Source organism: Pongo pygmaeus, chromosome 22 (genome assembly GCF_028885625.2).
Source record: "Pongo pygmaeus isolate AG05252 chromosome 22, NHGRI_mPonPyg2-v2.0_pri, whole genome shotgun sequence".
Lineage (NCBI taxonomy): Eukaryota > Metazoa > Chordata > Mammalia > Primates > Hominidae > Pongo > Pongo pygmaeus.
In genome coordinates, this window is record NC_072395.2 from 56,789,905 (window position 1) to 56,804,407 (window position 14,503).

Genomic DNA, 14,503 nt, shown 5'->3' on the forward strand with positions numbered 1-14,503 from the left:
ATAGAGACGGGGTTTTTCTATGTTGGCCAGGCTGGTCTCGAACTCCCGACCTCTGGTGATCTTCCCCCCTCGGCCTCCCAAAATGCTGGGATTACAGGCATAAGCCACCGCACCTGGCCTATTTTAATTTTAATTTTATTTTTTTGTGAGACCGGGTCTCACTCTGTCACCCAGGTTGGAGTGCAGTGGCAACATCAGGGCTTGCTGCAGCCTCAGCCTCCCCAGGCTCAAGTGGTTCTCCCACCTCAGCCACCCAGGTAGCTGGGACTATAGGTTCATGCTACCATGTCTGGCTAATGTTTCCATTTTTTGTAGAAACAGGATCTCGCCATGTTACCCGGGGTGGTCTCGAATTCCTGGACTCACACAATCCTCCCGCCTCTGCCTCCCAAAGTGCTGGGATTACAGGTGTGAGCCACCACATCAGGCCTGCCCCTCCTATTTTGTTCCAATTCTTTACGAGGGGTTACGCAAAAAAGCTCTCCAGCTAAAGGGACTGAGCTTTTACTCCCTGCAGCTGTGTGACCTCAGGCAAGTTAGTCTCGGAAGGTGCTTCTGCTGCTACACAGGTATAAGCACGCAATGAACGGGGGGGGGGCTTTGTCATGACGATGATGATGGTGATGATGGTGCTTTGCCCTGATTCTGATAGGCTGGGTTGGTGAAGGGCTGGGGCGCTTCCTCCTGAAGGTGATCCTATGAACCGCCCCAGAGAAACACTCCTGCATCTCACAATGTTCTCCCTCATGCTCTTGTCTTCTCTTTCCTACCAGATTCCAAATTCTCTTCCCAAGAGGTGGCACGAACCTGTGAGTCCCAGCTGCAACCAACAGAGAAGCAAGCGAGCCGTGTCCCTCATTGATCTGGCCAGTCAGCACCTCCGTCTCTCCACGCAGGCCAGGCGGCTCCAGATGCGGGACTTGCTCCTGGCAGCTTGGCAGCTTTGCATCTGTAAGGCGTATATTACTGTAGAGTGCCTTTCAGCGTTACATAAGTCATTCGTGTGTATTGCAGAAAGACAGCGAGGAAAAGAGAGACTGCACTTGTTATGGGATGAGCGTTCAGGTGGGCGTGCCTCCCCCCGGATTCACGTGTCAAAGCCCCAACCCCCAGCATTGCAGAAGGGAACTGCGTTGGAGATGAGGTCCTCACAGAGGTGATTAGAGTAAAATGAGGTCGCTAGGGTGGGCTCTGATTGGACTGGTGTCCTTGTAAGAAGAGCAGATGAGGACACACACACACACACACACACAGGGACAGCCCTGTGGGGATACAGGGAGGAGTCGGCATCTACATGCCAAGGAGAGGCCTCAGAGGAACCAGCCCTGCCGACGCCTTGATCTTGGATGTCCAGCCCCCAGGATGTGAGAGGATGCGTGTCTGTGGCGGAGGCCCTGCAGCCTGTGTGCTGTGCACAGCAGCCCAGGAAGCAAATCCAGCACATCAACAAGGCTGAGAAAACGCTTGTCTTTGCGGCCCCTACTGCCGGAGGCCACCACACGAGCAAGGGGCTGCAGTCTCCCTGCTGTCAGAAGTTTGCTCCGTGTCCTTGCGGACAGCACCCCCATTGTGGAGCTTCCGGGAGACAGGCGCTGCTCAGGCTGGGTGCACAGAAGGGCCAAGGCAGGGCAGGGCTCCTGTATCAGGGCCTGGGTGGAGCTGCCAGGTACAGCCCTGTCGGGGCCCTGTCGGGGCCCCCGAGGAGTTGGATTTGTAGAGGAGAGACTCAGGGACAGAATTTCAGAGAAACCCGTCAGTGGCTTTCCCCTAGTGCAAATTCACCTGATCCTCGCAGAAACCTATGAGACCAGCTGGGCAGCGCCCACCACAGCTTTTGACCATGCAGGAAGCAGAGACTCTGAACAAGACGATCTGCCCTCAACAGAATCCCCAGAGGCTCCGGGCAAGACGATCTGCCCTAAGAGAACCCCCACAGCGCTGGCATGTGCACAGACCCCTCCAGCATGGCCACCCCTCCCCACGAGGCACACAGACTCCTCCAGCATGGCCACCCCTCCCCACGAAGCCGTGTCCGGAGGCAGAGGGGGCTTGCAGTGGCAGAGAACCTATGCCTCCCGCCCGTCACTGCACCACGCTCAGGGGGCACCAGGGACTGAGCCCTTCCAGCTCTGGCAAAAAAGAGGAACAAAAACACACTGATTTTACGAGACCAGGTTCAGTCTGTGGCCTGTCCCGGCACTAAAGGATGGGCTTATTTTTTAGTGTAATGACAGGACCAGGGACGTTAGGAAATTAACCAGATGAGAACTGAAACTGAGGGAAAGGCCCTGAAGTTCCTCCTCTAGTGTTTCCAAGAAGTGACACTAGGCTTGTGTCTAGCGGCCTGTGTGGTGCCTTTCTCCATGGTGGCCCCAGGCAGGAGGGGTGTGGTCTGAGTGCCCTTATTTAACGCTCACTTTTCTCCCAGAAATAACTCTTCTGTTGCTCGAGTTTCAAATTTTTTTTTTTTTTTTTTTTGACAGAGTCTCGCGCTGTCACCCAGGCTGGAGTGCAGTGGCGCAATCTCATCTCATTGCAACTTCTACCTTCTGGTTTCAAGTGATTCTCCCACTTCAGCCTGCTGAGTAGCTGGGATTTCAAGCACCCACCACCACGCCCGGCTAATTTTTGTATTTTTGTAGAGATGAGGTTTCACCATGTTGGCCAGGCTGGTCTTGAACTCCTGACCTCAAATGATCCACCTACCTCAGTTGGGATTACTGGGATTACAGGCGTGAGCCACGTACCCAGCCTTGAAATTTTTCTGGGTGGGAGGGGTACACAGAGAGCAAGTTTATATGGTGAATGCTGATGGCAAACATCACCCAAGAGAGACAAGATGGGAAAGGTGCGGCCACCAGAGGCCCTAGGGAGCCTTAGGCTAGATACAAAATGTCACCCAGGGAAAGGCCTGGGCTCTGGGGAGGCTGGCAAGGCCCTCAGCCATTCAGCACCCTGCGGACAAGCACTTTAGAGTCAATGCAACCATTGCTGTCCTCATGCCCTGCCACCAGCATCTCTCCTCCTTCCTCTGTCATCTCCTCACCCAGTGAGACAAGAACATGCCGGATTTCTGCGCCCATGACGGTGCCATTTTCTTCCTTGTCAAACACCTGAAGTCTTTCCACATAATCCTCGTAGGTGCCCTGGTCCTTGTTCCCTGCCACTGTCTGCAGCAGGGGCAGGGAGTGCTCAAAGTCCAGCACCTTCACGTCCATCTCATCACTCTTGGGGTTCCCCAGGACCTCGAGCGCTGCGGCGTTGGTGGGGTTCTGGCCCAGGGCCCTCATCATGTCCCCACAGGGGCTGGAAGGACCTTGCCATCACCTGTTCAGTCAAACAGCCGGAAGGCAACCTTGAACTCTGTGCTGGTCCTTGGTGAAGTCATACGTCTTGACTGCTCAGCTCTACGGGAACTTTCCCTGTAGTAATGGCTCAGTAAAATATATATATATTTTTTTATTTTTTTAATTTTTTGTTTTGAGACGGAGTCTCACTCTGTTGCCCAGGCTGGAGTGCAGTAGCACAATCTCAGTTCACTGCAAGCTTCGCCTCCCGGGTTCATGCCATTCTCATGCCTCAGCCTCCCGAGTAGCTGGAACTACAGGTGCCCACCACCACGCCCGGCTAGCTTTTTTTGTATTTTTAGTAGAGATGGGGTTTCACCATGTTAGCCAGGATGGTCTCGATCTCCTGACCTCATGATCCCCTCGCCTCGGCCTCCCAAAGTGCTGGGATTACAGGAGTGAGCCACCGCACCCGGCCGGCTCAGTGAAATATTTTATAATCATGATCTATGTCTGTGCCTAAATCGCCCTGCCTAAGACACTGAATAGCCTTCGGAGAAAACTCCCTTTCATGCTAACTCACTGGGCTTTTTTCTGGAAGACTTCCTTGGCCCCACCGTCATCAGTACTTGAGCCGCTACTTTCCCTATTTCTCGGGAATTAGGTGGTATATTGGATCTGTGAGCTGTTGGGTTCTCCTGCATGCATTTAAAATACCAAATTGCCGGGCGCAGTGGCTCACACCTGTAATCCCAGCACTGTGGCAGGCTGAGTTGGGTGGATCACCTGAGGTCAGGAGATCGAGACCATCCTGGCTAACATGGTGAAACCCCATCTCTACTAAAAATGCAAAAATTAGCCAGGCGTGATGGCAGGTGCCTGTAATCCCAGCTACTTGGGAGGCTGAGGCAGGAGAATCGCTTGAACCCAGGAGGCAGAGGTTGCAGTGAGCCGAGATTGTGCTACTGCACTCCAGCGTGGATGACAAGAGCAAAACTCTGTCTCAAAAAGAAAGAAAAAAAGAAACAAATAAACAACAACAACAACAAAACAAATCTGTTGGGCGCGGTGGCTCACGCCTGTAATCCCAGCACTTTGGGAGGCTAAGGTGGGTGGATCACCTGAGGTCAGGAGTGCAAGACCAGCCTGACCAACATGGCGAAATCCCATCTCTACTAAAAATACAAAAATTAGCCGGGCATGATGGCATGCACCTGTAATCCCAGCTACTTGGGAGGCCGAGGCAGGAGAATCGCTTGAACCCGGGAGGCAGAGATTGCAGTGAGCCGAGATCATGCCACTGCACTCCAACATGGGTGATGAGCAAAACTCTGTCTCAAAAATAAACAAATCTGTCGGGTGTAGTGGCTCATGCCTGTAATCCCAGCACTTTGGGAGGCCGAGGCGGGCAGATCACCTGAGGTCAGGAGTTCAAGATCAGTATGGCCAACATGGTGAAACCCCGTCTCTACTAAAAACACAACATTAGCTGGGGTTAATGACACACTCCTGTAATCCTAGCTACTCAGGAGGCTGAGGCAGGAGAATCGCTTGAATCTGGGAGGCAGAGGTTGTAGTGTAGTGAGCTGACATCGCACCATTGCACTCCAGCCTGGGCGACAAGAGCAAAACTTTGTCTCAAAACAAACAAACAAACAAACAAAAAAACAAACAAATCTGTTGGGAAGCTACAGTGGGAGGATCACTTGAGCCCAGGAATTCAAGAGCAGCCTAGCAACATAGTGAGACCCTGTCTCTACCGAAAAAAAGAAAATTTAGCCGAGTATGGCGGCTCGCAACTGTAGTCTTAGCTACTGGGGAGGCTGAGGTGGGAGGATCACTTGAGCCCAGGAGGTCGAGGCTGCAGTGAGCCATGATCACACCACTGCACTCTAGCCTGAGTGACAGAACAAGACCCTGTCTCAAAACAAACTCCAAATTTGAACAGTTGAATTTTCTTTTTTTCCGAGACAGTCTAGCTCTGTCACCCAGGCTGGAGTGCAGTGACGCAGTTGGCTCACTGCAACCTCCGCCTCCTGGGTTCAAGCGATTCTCCTGCCTCAGCCTCCCGAGTAGCTGGGATTACAGGCGCCAGCCACCACGTCTGGCTAATTTTGTACTTCTAGTTGAGATGGGGTTTCACCATTTTGGCCAGGCTGGTCTTGAACTCCTGACCTCAGGTGATCTGTCCACCTCGGCCTCCCAAAGTGCTGGGATTACAGGAGGGAGCCACCATGGCCTGGCTGTTAATTTTTAGAAACCGTTGGTATGTTTTGTTTTGTTTTGTTTTTTGCCCCAGAGTATAATTTGAAAAAATATTTGTGTAAAAGAGAAAAACTAAAGTTTTTGCTTGCTCGTGTGCACATGGCGTGTGTCCTGGAGTGCAGGCGTCTGGGAGGAAGGGAGGCCTTCCTTTGAGAGATGGCATTTCCCTGTGTTTTCTGAGGGGGAAATACATGGCTAAGGAGTTGAAGTGGGTCTGTCCCCTTCCCTGTGACAGGAGCCTGCTTGGGGCAGTGGCTCCTGCCTTCATGAGGAGGCTTTAGTGAATTTAAGGGGCCCGTGGATGGGTCTTCAGTTCGGAAACAGGGGCACAGGCGCCTGCCCTTGCCTGCAGAGTAGGGTGTGGGCCCCGGGAGGTGCTCTGGTCCAAGCTGCATTTCTAAGCAAGCGGGAGACCGAGGTCTCCTTCGCAGGCCCCTGGGTCACACAGGCCTCCAGGCGGTGGACATTCAGTGGAGTTTAGGTGCACGGGGCATGCGGGGTGTCGTAACCTCTGTGAAAGACACCAGAGGGGAGTGGGACTGGCAGGTGAGCCTCAGGCCCAGGCCCCGAGCAAAGGCTGCTGGCCAGGAGCACGGGGCCACACACCCCGCCTGCTCGGACTGGCTGGGGTGCCTGAAGAGGGCTGCCTCGGCCTCTGCACCCCAACAGCCTCCCCTTGGTCTCTCTCTGTCTCTTCTCCTCCCTGAGCCGGGACCTTGGAGCCGCTCAGACTCTGACACTCGCTGAGAGGGTGTGAAGTATGGACCAGAGCTCCCAGCTCTCACCTGCCCAGGCCCTGCGCTGGGCTTTGCAGGCCTGCGGTCTTTACCATGTGGCCACTTCACAGTGCGGTTACTGTCGCCCCACTTTGCGGGAGGAGATGGGGTCTGGACTCATACCCAGGGCTGCTACTCGGTGCAGACACTTCCCCACCTGCTGGCGTTGTCCTGCTCTTGTGACCTTGACTTTGACCTCCAGGCTGATGAGGCCAGGCTCCTCTGGGAGTCGCTCTCTACTCTCTGCTGACCCCTGGGATGGGGGATGGATGTGTTACAGGAAACGGGTCCGGATCTAGACGCCAAGAGGGGGTTCTTGGATCTTGCACAAGAAATATAATTCAGGGCGAGTCCGTAAAGTGAAAGCAGTTTATTAGGAAAATAAAGGAATTAAGAATGGCTTACTCCATAGACAGAGCAGCCCTGAGGACTGCTGGTCACCCATGTTTATGGTTATTCTTGATGATATGCTAAACAAGGGGTGGATTATTCATGCCCCCTTTTTAGACCATCTAGGGTAACTTCCTGACGTTGCCATGGCATCTGTAAACTGTCATGGCGCTGGTGGGAGTGTAGCAGTGAGGACGGTCAGAGGTCACTCTTGTGGCCATCTTGGTTTTGGTGGGTTTTATCCAGTTTCTTTACTGCAAGCTGTTTTATCAGTAAGGTCTTTATGACCTATATCTTGTGCCGACCTCCTAGCTCATCCTGTGATTTAGAATGCCTTACCTGTCTGGGAATGCAGCCCAGTAGATCTCAGCCTTTTACTCAGCCCCTGTTCAAGATGGAGTTGCTCTGGTTCAAAAGCCTCTGACAGATGGCAACAATCTCACCGGACTCATCGCCTCCAGACTGCACTCAGTTTCTCAAGAATCATTTCCAGGGGTGAGGTCTTAGCGCACCCAGGGTTTCTAATCTCTTTGCTGTGAAAGATCTTGTGTATAATTTTTGCCTCTGTAGAAGTCTATGTTTAAAAAATAATGTGTCTCCTAGGAAAAAAAGCTTTTGTTTGCATTGTTTTCCTATTACCTATTAGCCAAAAATAGTTAACGTCCATCCAGTACAGATTAGTGTCCACACACTGGAGTTCGTGTATTTACAGCAAAGTTATTATCTTTTGTTTTGGTAAACTTTTACATCTGAGATAAATATAGAGTTGTCTTTGGGCTTTTAAGAATGCCGGAGTTACCCCGAGGGCCCCTGGCTCTCCCGGCATCCTCTTGGAGATCAGGGAAATCTGGGTGGGAACCTCCTCATTTTACAAAAAAAGAAACTAAGACCAAATGGGTAACGTCCTTGTTTAAGGTCACAGGCTGGCGCTGAGCCTTGGCTCTCAGCTCCCCTGACAGTCGCGCGACTCAGCGTCCAGCCCCACCTGCTCCAGGGCCCTCCCTACTGCCAGCCGCTGCCTGTCCTCTCCCCTGACCTGCCTTGAGCCAGACTGGGCCCCCTGGGCCTTGGGCAGGGCTGGATGGGAGAGTTGTCCAATGAGGCCCCCTCAGAACTGGAAAGCCTCCTTCTGGGTGTGGAGGCGGGCAGCAATCTGCCATTTGGCCCTGGGATCACCTCTCCGGCTCAGTTTGCTTATCTGTGAGGCCAGATGTCAGCAAGTTCAGGCTGAGAATTAGAGCGAATAATGAAGAGGGGGCCCCTTTCCCAGGGCCTGGCTCATATGCGCTGTGGACAACAAATACCAAAAAGGCTGGGCACGTGGCTCACACCTGTAATCTCAGCACTCTGGGAGGCCAAGGTGAGTGGATCACTTGACGTCAGGAGTTCGAGATCAGCCTGGCCAACATGGTGAAACCCCATCACTACTAAAAATACAAAGATTAGCCAGGTGTGGTGGCGGGTGCCTGTAATCCCAGCTACTCCGGAGGCTGAATGAGGCAGGAGAATTGCTGGAACTCAGGAGGCAGGCGGAGGCTGCAATGGGCCAAGATCGTGCCACTGCACTCCAACCTGGGCGACAGAGCAAGTCTCTGTCTCAAACAAACAAATAAACAAAAAAACTACTTTTCCTTTCTTCATTCCTAGCAAAAATCCCCTCTCTGGACAAATACTACTCAAGGTCAGAATCTCCCTTTGCCCCCAGTTTTTCATTGAGAAGACTGAGGATCTAAGTCTCTCTTTTTTTTTTTTTTTTTTTGTTTTTTTGAGATCCAGTCTCACTCTGTTGCCCAGGCAGGAGTGCAATGGCATGATCTTGGCTCACCACGAGTCTCTTTCTTAATAACCAACCCCATTACCGGGTCAGGAGAAGCTGCTGCGCTGTGGCTGCATCAGGGCCTAGAGCCGGGCTGCCTGCCTCTGCTGCCCCGTGTGCTGGCAGATAAGGTAGGGAGGTTTGTTGTGCCTCAGTTTCCTTAAAGGTAAAATGGGGTGTCAGTCGTCTCTACCTTGTGGCCTGGTTTTGGTTAATGAACTAATCTACACACGTAACAAGGGCTCAACAAAGGTTAGCGATGACGTTTCCTGCCAGTCTGAGCACCTGCACGCTGGAACCCTGTAAACAGTTGAGGGTGGGTGGTTGACTTCCAGCTCCCTTCAAATGCTTTTCTGAGTGTCTGAGCACCTGCGGCTCTCCAGGGGCTCGGCTCAGGTCTCAGTGATCACAGGTTCTAATGAAGAAAGGGTCTGTCTCTGTCATCCAGGCTGGAGTGCAGGGGGCACGTTCATGGCTCACTGCAGCCTCGACTCCCACCTAAGCCTCCTGAGTAGCTGAGACTACAGGTGTGCTGTACCACACCCAGCTAATTTTAATTTTGTTGCCCAGGCTGGTCCATCAGTGACATTTTACACCATTGAGACAAACATAATATTTGGGGCTGACTAAAAGCTCAAAGTGAGGCTGAAGGAGCCATCCAATGTTTAAATGAAGAGGTACATCATAATTCATTTTTAATAAGTATGCAGAGCTGGGCGGCTCATGCCTGTAATCCCGGCATTTTGGGAGGCCAAGGGGAGGATCGTTGAAGCCAGGAGTCTGAGAGCAGCCTGGGTAACGGAGTGAGACCCCATCTTTACTAAATAAATAATAAATAAATAGCTGGGTGTGGTGGTGCATGCTTATAGCCCTAGCTATTTGAGAAGCTGAGGTGGGAGGATCCCTTCAGGGATCCTGCAGTGAGCTATGATCATACCACTGCACTCCTAGCCTGGCTGACAGGGGGACACCCTTTTTCTAATAATAATAATAAATTATAAAATTTATAAATTATAAAATGTGTGCTTATGATAAATCTAAACATTACTACCTAACATACATAGAAATCTTATTGTAATAAAATTTCTTTACCCCTGCCCATTCAGTATCATATCTTCGCAGAGCTTTCTGGACTTGTATCTGCCTATGTTGTTTTCTGTTTTTTTGTTTGTTTGTTTGTTTGTTTTGAGACAGAGTCTCGCTCTGTCGCCCAGGCCAGAGTGCAATGGCTAGATCTCAGCTCACTGCAACCTCTGCCTCCCGGGTTCAAGCAATTCTTCTGTCTCAGCCTCCTGAGTAACTAGGATTACAAGAGAGTACCACCACGCCCAGCTAATTTTTGTATCTTGTTTTAGCAGAGGTGGAGTTTCACCATGGCTGGTCTGGAACCCCCGACCTCAAGTGATCCACCCGCCTTGGCCTCCCAAAGTGCTGGGATTACAGGTGTGAGCCACCGCATCTGGTCGTTTTTTTTTTTTTTTTGAGATAGAATCTCACTCTGTCACCTAGGCTGGAGTGCAGTGGCACAATCTTGGCTCACTGCAACCTCTGCCTCCCAGCTTCAAGCAGTTCTCTGCCTCAGCCTCCCAAGTAGCTGGGATTACAGGTGGCTGCCACCATGCCAGGCTAATTTTTTTTGTATTTTTAGTAGATACGGGGTTTCACCATCTTGGCCAGTCTAGTCTTGAACTCCTGACCTCGTGATCCACCCGCCTCAGCCTCCCAAAGTGCTGGGATTACAGACAGGTGTGAGCCACCGCGCCTGGCCATTTTTTGTTTGTTTGTTTTAAATAAAGCACATCATTGTATATTCACTGCTCTGCACTATTTTTATTTTTTAGTTGAACAGATCTTGGAGACTATATCCTATTTGTGTACACAGAATTATCACATCACAACTTTAGAAAAATGTTTTAAATTAAAAATGCTAAATGAATGTTCTAGAGTTTATTTAACCAAGTGTCTGGTTATTGTCAGTCTTCCTGTGATTATAGGTAGAGCTGTAAGTCAGCACATCCCTGTATCCACACATCCTGCAGGTGCCTGTGGGAATTTATCTGTGGCACAGATTACCCAGTGACATGAGGGGTGAGAGGTTTTACAAATGGTGAATTCCACGAGCTTTGCAAATCTTAACTCCTTTTTCAAGAATAACGGAACTGTGAGTAGGACAGGTGCACGGTACTTTCATTTTATTTTAGTCTAAGTATTTTCCGAAATAATTTGAGGAGGCTTAAAGGGAGGTGCAGGCTGGGTGCGGGGGCTCATACTTGTAATCCCAGCACTTTGGGAGGAGGAGGTGGGAGAATACTTGAGCTCAGGAGTTCGAGATCAGCCTGGGCAACACCGTGAGGCCCCATTTCTACAAAAAAAAATTTAAAAATTAGCCAGACACGGCGGTGTGTGCCTGCGGTCCCAGCTACTTGGGAGGCTGAGGTGGGAGGATCACTTGAGCCCTGGAGTTCAAGGCTTCAGTGAGCTATGATTGTACCACCGCACTCCAGGCTGGGCGACACAGCCAGACCCTGTCTCAATAATTAAAAAAAAAAAAGAAAAAAAAGGAAAAAAAGGGGCACAGTAGACAGTACCAGTACTTGGTATTTTAAATGGTTTTCAAATGAAGCCCATCCAAGCTCAGCAAGTCCAGCCTGGGCCTGAGGACCTGAGCAGACGCCAGGTCACACAAGGTAGCGGGTGCAGGAGGCGGAGCCCGCAGCGGGCCCTGCCCTGAAGGCGGCACCTGCGCGGCCTCCGCGGGTTCTGGGATCGGCCGCGGGCCAGGTGCAGGGGAGGGCGGAACAGGAGCCGCTGTCCCGGGGCTGAGATGGCTCCGCGGTCGGGAGGGGACGGCGTCAGCGCCCGCGGGGGTTCGCAGGGCAGCTCCGGGGCGACCCCCACCCCCGCCACGGTCAAGTGTCGATACAGTGTTGCCAGCCGGGTGCCAACTATGAATAAGTCCAAGGGCGCAGCACGTGGGCTGAAACGCGCTCCTTCCGCGGAGCCGCTGCTCGCAGGGCCGTCCCCACCAAGCCCGCCGCGCGGCGACCCCTGACGGCGACCCTAAGCCCCGGCCGACTGGGGGAGGAGCTCGCGCCCGAAACTTCCCCGGAGCCCGCAGGAGACCCCGGCAGGGGAGATGCCGGGGCCCAGGCAGAGCTCGGAGGCCCCTCCCGGCCCCACCCCGCGCCCCGGCCCCCTCTGCGCCCGACCCCGTCCGTGGGAGCCCTCGCGGGACCCCAGCCTGGTCCTTCGCCACCTGCCCCCGTTCAGCTCCGATCTCCCCGATCCCCGGCGCCCCCCGCGCCCCCCGCGGTCCCGGCCCGTCCGTCCCTCTCCCCCAACCCGGTCCCCAGCCCCGTCCGTTAGCGGATCCCATGCAGGCTCCGCACCCGGCCCCGCCGGCGCCCTCGGCCCGCACCTCTCTCCGCGCGGGTGTCCCCCCGTGCCCCCCCGTGTCCCCCGTGACCCCGTGCCCCCCCGTGTCCCCCCATGACCCCGTGCCCCCCCGTGTCCCCCGTGACCCCGTGTCGCCCCGTGTCCCCCCGTGTCCCCCGTGACCCCGTGTCCCCCCGTGCCCCCCGTGCCCCCCGCGTCCCCCGTGTTCCCCCCGCGTCCCCCGCGTCGCCCCCCCGCGTCCTTCCCCCGTGTCCCCCCGCGCGCCCCCCCAGCGTGTCCCTCGGTCGCCCCGCGCGCGCCGGCGGAACTGTGGGATCGCCGCGCACAGGAAGTGGCGGCGGCGGCGCGGCCGAGGGCGGAGGGCGGAGGGCGGCGGGATGGGGGCCGGGGGCGGCGGGCGCCGCACTCGCTGAGGCCCCGACGCAGGGCCGGGCCGGGCCCAGGGCCGAGGAGCGCAGCGGCCGGAGCGGGGCCGCGGAGGCGACGCCGGGGACGCCCGCGCGACGAGCAGGTGGCGGCGGCTGCAGGTGAGTACCGAGGCCCCCGCCCGAGGTCGGGCCGCCCCCCACTTCCCCCACGCCCCGCCGCCGCCCGAGGTCGCCCTCCCGCCGCCGGAGGTCGCCCCTGCCCCAGCCGTCCGACCTCGGGCCGCCCGGGGCCCCGCGCCGCAATGGGCCGGCCGCGCTCCGCGGGGCGCGGGGCCTGGGAAGGCGCGGGGCCGGGAGGGGGTCTGGGCCCGGGTCCTGTGCGCCCCCCGCAACCCCGGCCTCCCCGGCGGCCTGGTCCAGCGCGAGGCCCCGGCCGCTTCCCGCAGCAGCCTCGGTGGCGCTGGGCCCAGCGGGAGGCCCGGGGGTTCGGGGCGCCCGGGAGGGGCCCGGGCCGGGCCGAGGGAGGGCGAGTGGGTTCCCGCGGGGACGTCCCATCCCTCCGTCCTGGACTCTGCTCCGGGCCCCGCTCGGCTCCCCGGTGGACAGGACGCGCCCGCCGCCTGGTTTCGGGGCGCGGCGGACCCGGGACCCCCCCAGGGGCCTCCTCCTCGCGCGCCCAGGCCAAGGGGGCAGTTTCACTTTTGCCGCTCCGCGCGGGGAGGGCTGCGGGGCCCAGGGTTGACCGTGGGTTCGGCCCGGAGACCGGCGGCGCGTTTGCACCCGGCAGGTCAGGGGATGGGGTCAGTCCGGGAACAAGAGCCGTGGGGGCGAAAACCCACTCCTGGCCACCCCAAGACCCTTGGAACATTGGTCCCAAGTACTTAGGAAAGGAGGGTTATTAGTATTTGGAGCTAGTTGAAAATGGTGCAGTTTTTTTTTTTTTTTTTTTTTTTAACTTTGAGAGAAGTTTAGTGACATGGGGAAAATGCTTTTATAAATGGCTTCCCAGACCTTTAAAAAAAAAAAAAAAAGCACAATTTTAAAAGCCTTGTCTAAGAGAATACTTGAGCAGTTGGGTTCTTTTTCCTGGGAAACATGATCTTAGTAGAAGGAAAGATGTGGGCTGTTGGCCTCCAGACAGAGGGTGATGAGCATGCGGCTCTTATTAAAAATGAAAGCCAACTCCGAGAGCCTGCTGGGGGCCGGGAGGTGGGGCGGGCGGCGGGCCCAGGCTGCTAGAGGGACCCAGGATCCTACAGCTTTTAAATTGCAGGCGCGGCTGCATCGACTCGCTTAGGAATTGCTGAACTTCGTCTTCTCAGTTTAAAAGCTTCAGAGGGGTCTCCCAAGGATGCTGAGCACTCTCTTAATTTGGTCACTTCTTTGCTGCTTCCCCTCCCTCTTTCCAACTAATCCCCCTCCCCCACAGAGTTCGGCGTTAGCCTGTGCCTGTTACAACTCGCTTCTTGTATCCATTTCTGGTTACTCTTAAGTATCTTCTTGAGGACATTGTCTAAAAAGCAGCTGCATGCCATTGACATTCAGACCGAACAGGGCCCCTTGGCCTTAGAAGGTGTAGGGGCCTTAAATGTTCCGAAGCTGACTTCATGGAGTGGCCGCCCTCTGTGGTCACCCTACCTGTGTGTGGCCCTGTCCTGGCGTATCTGCCAGGGGGACGCGCTGCAGCAGCCTGAAGACTACTGGGTTAAAGGCAGTGTGGCCGAGTGGGAAAGTCCCCAGGAGTGTGGATTCTAGAACAGGCCTTCCTGGAGGGAGGGTGCTGCCCCGCCCCAGGCTGCGCCCCAGGCTGGGCCCCAGTGCAGACTCCACGCCGGGGAGCTACATCCTGCGCCTGGACGCGCGTCTGTGTACCAGGACTGGGGAAGCAAACTGAAAGTAATGGTTTTATTTTGGAAATTAGAAAAAGAGCATTCACCAAAGTAATCTGTTCGGTCCCTGCCGTAGACACGTGACTGATACACCTGCCTCCCATCCCCTTCGCACTTTGACCTCGTAAACAAGTGGTCTGACGAAGCAGGGCTTGAGTTACTTGCCCGAGGTTATGTCACCGAAGGGCAGGGCCGCCTTTAGGCTTACATCCCTGGAACTCCCACCTCCACAGACCCGTCCGGTGCTGAAAGTCCGTGGGTGCTATCCCTGGTCAAATCAGAGGTAGGTGGGAAATGTTGGAATTCTCCTAAACAG

At 55.0% G+C, this 14,503-nt stretch overlaps 1 protein-coding gene and 1 pseudogene across 3 annotated transcripts in view; one reads left to right on the forward strand and one right to left on the reverse strand.

Annotated features, from left to right (window-relative positions):
- Nucleotides 1–2,939: 2,939 nt before the first annotated feature.
- LOC129022628 (myosin light polypeptide 6-like) lies at nt 2,940–7,170 on the reverse strand (annotated as a pseudogene).
- Nucleotides 7,171–12,298: 5,128 nt separating this feature from the next.
- The window catches only part of AGPAT3 (1-acylglycerol-3-phosphate O-acyltransferase 3), a 121,543-nt gene continuing 119,338 nt past the window's right edge, over nt 12,299–14,503 (forward strand). For all 3 annotated transcript variants that reach the window (XM_054468565.2, XM_054468564.2, XM_054468567.2), the window contains exon 1: nt 12,299–12,457. The gene's annotated coding sequence lies outside the window, so the exon portion shown is untranslated. The remainder of the gene's footprint in view (nt 12,458–14,503) is intronic.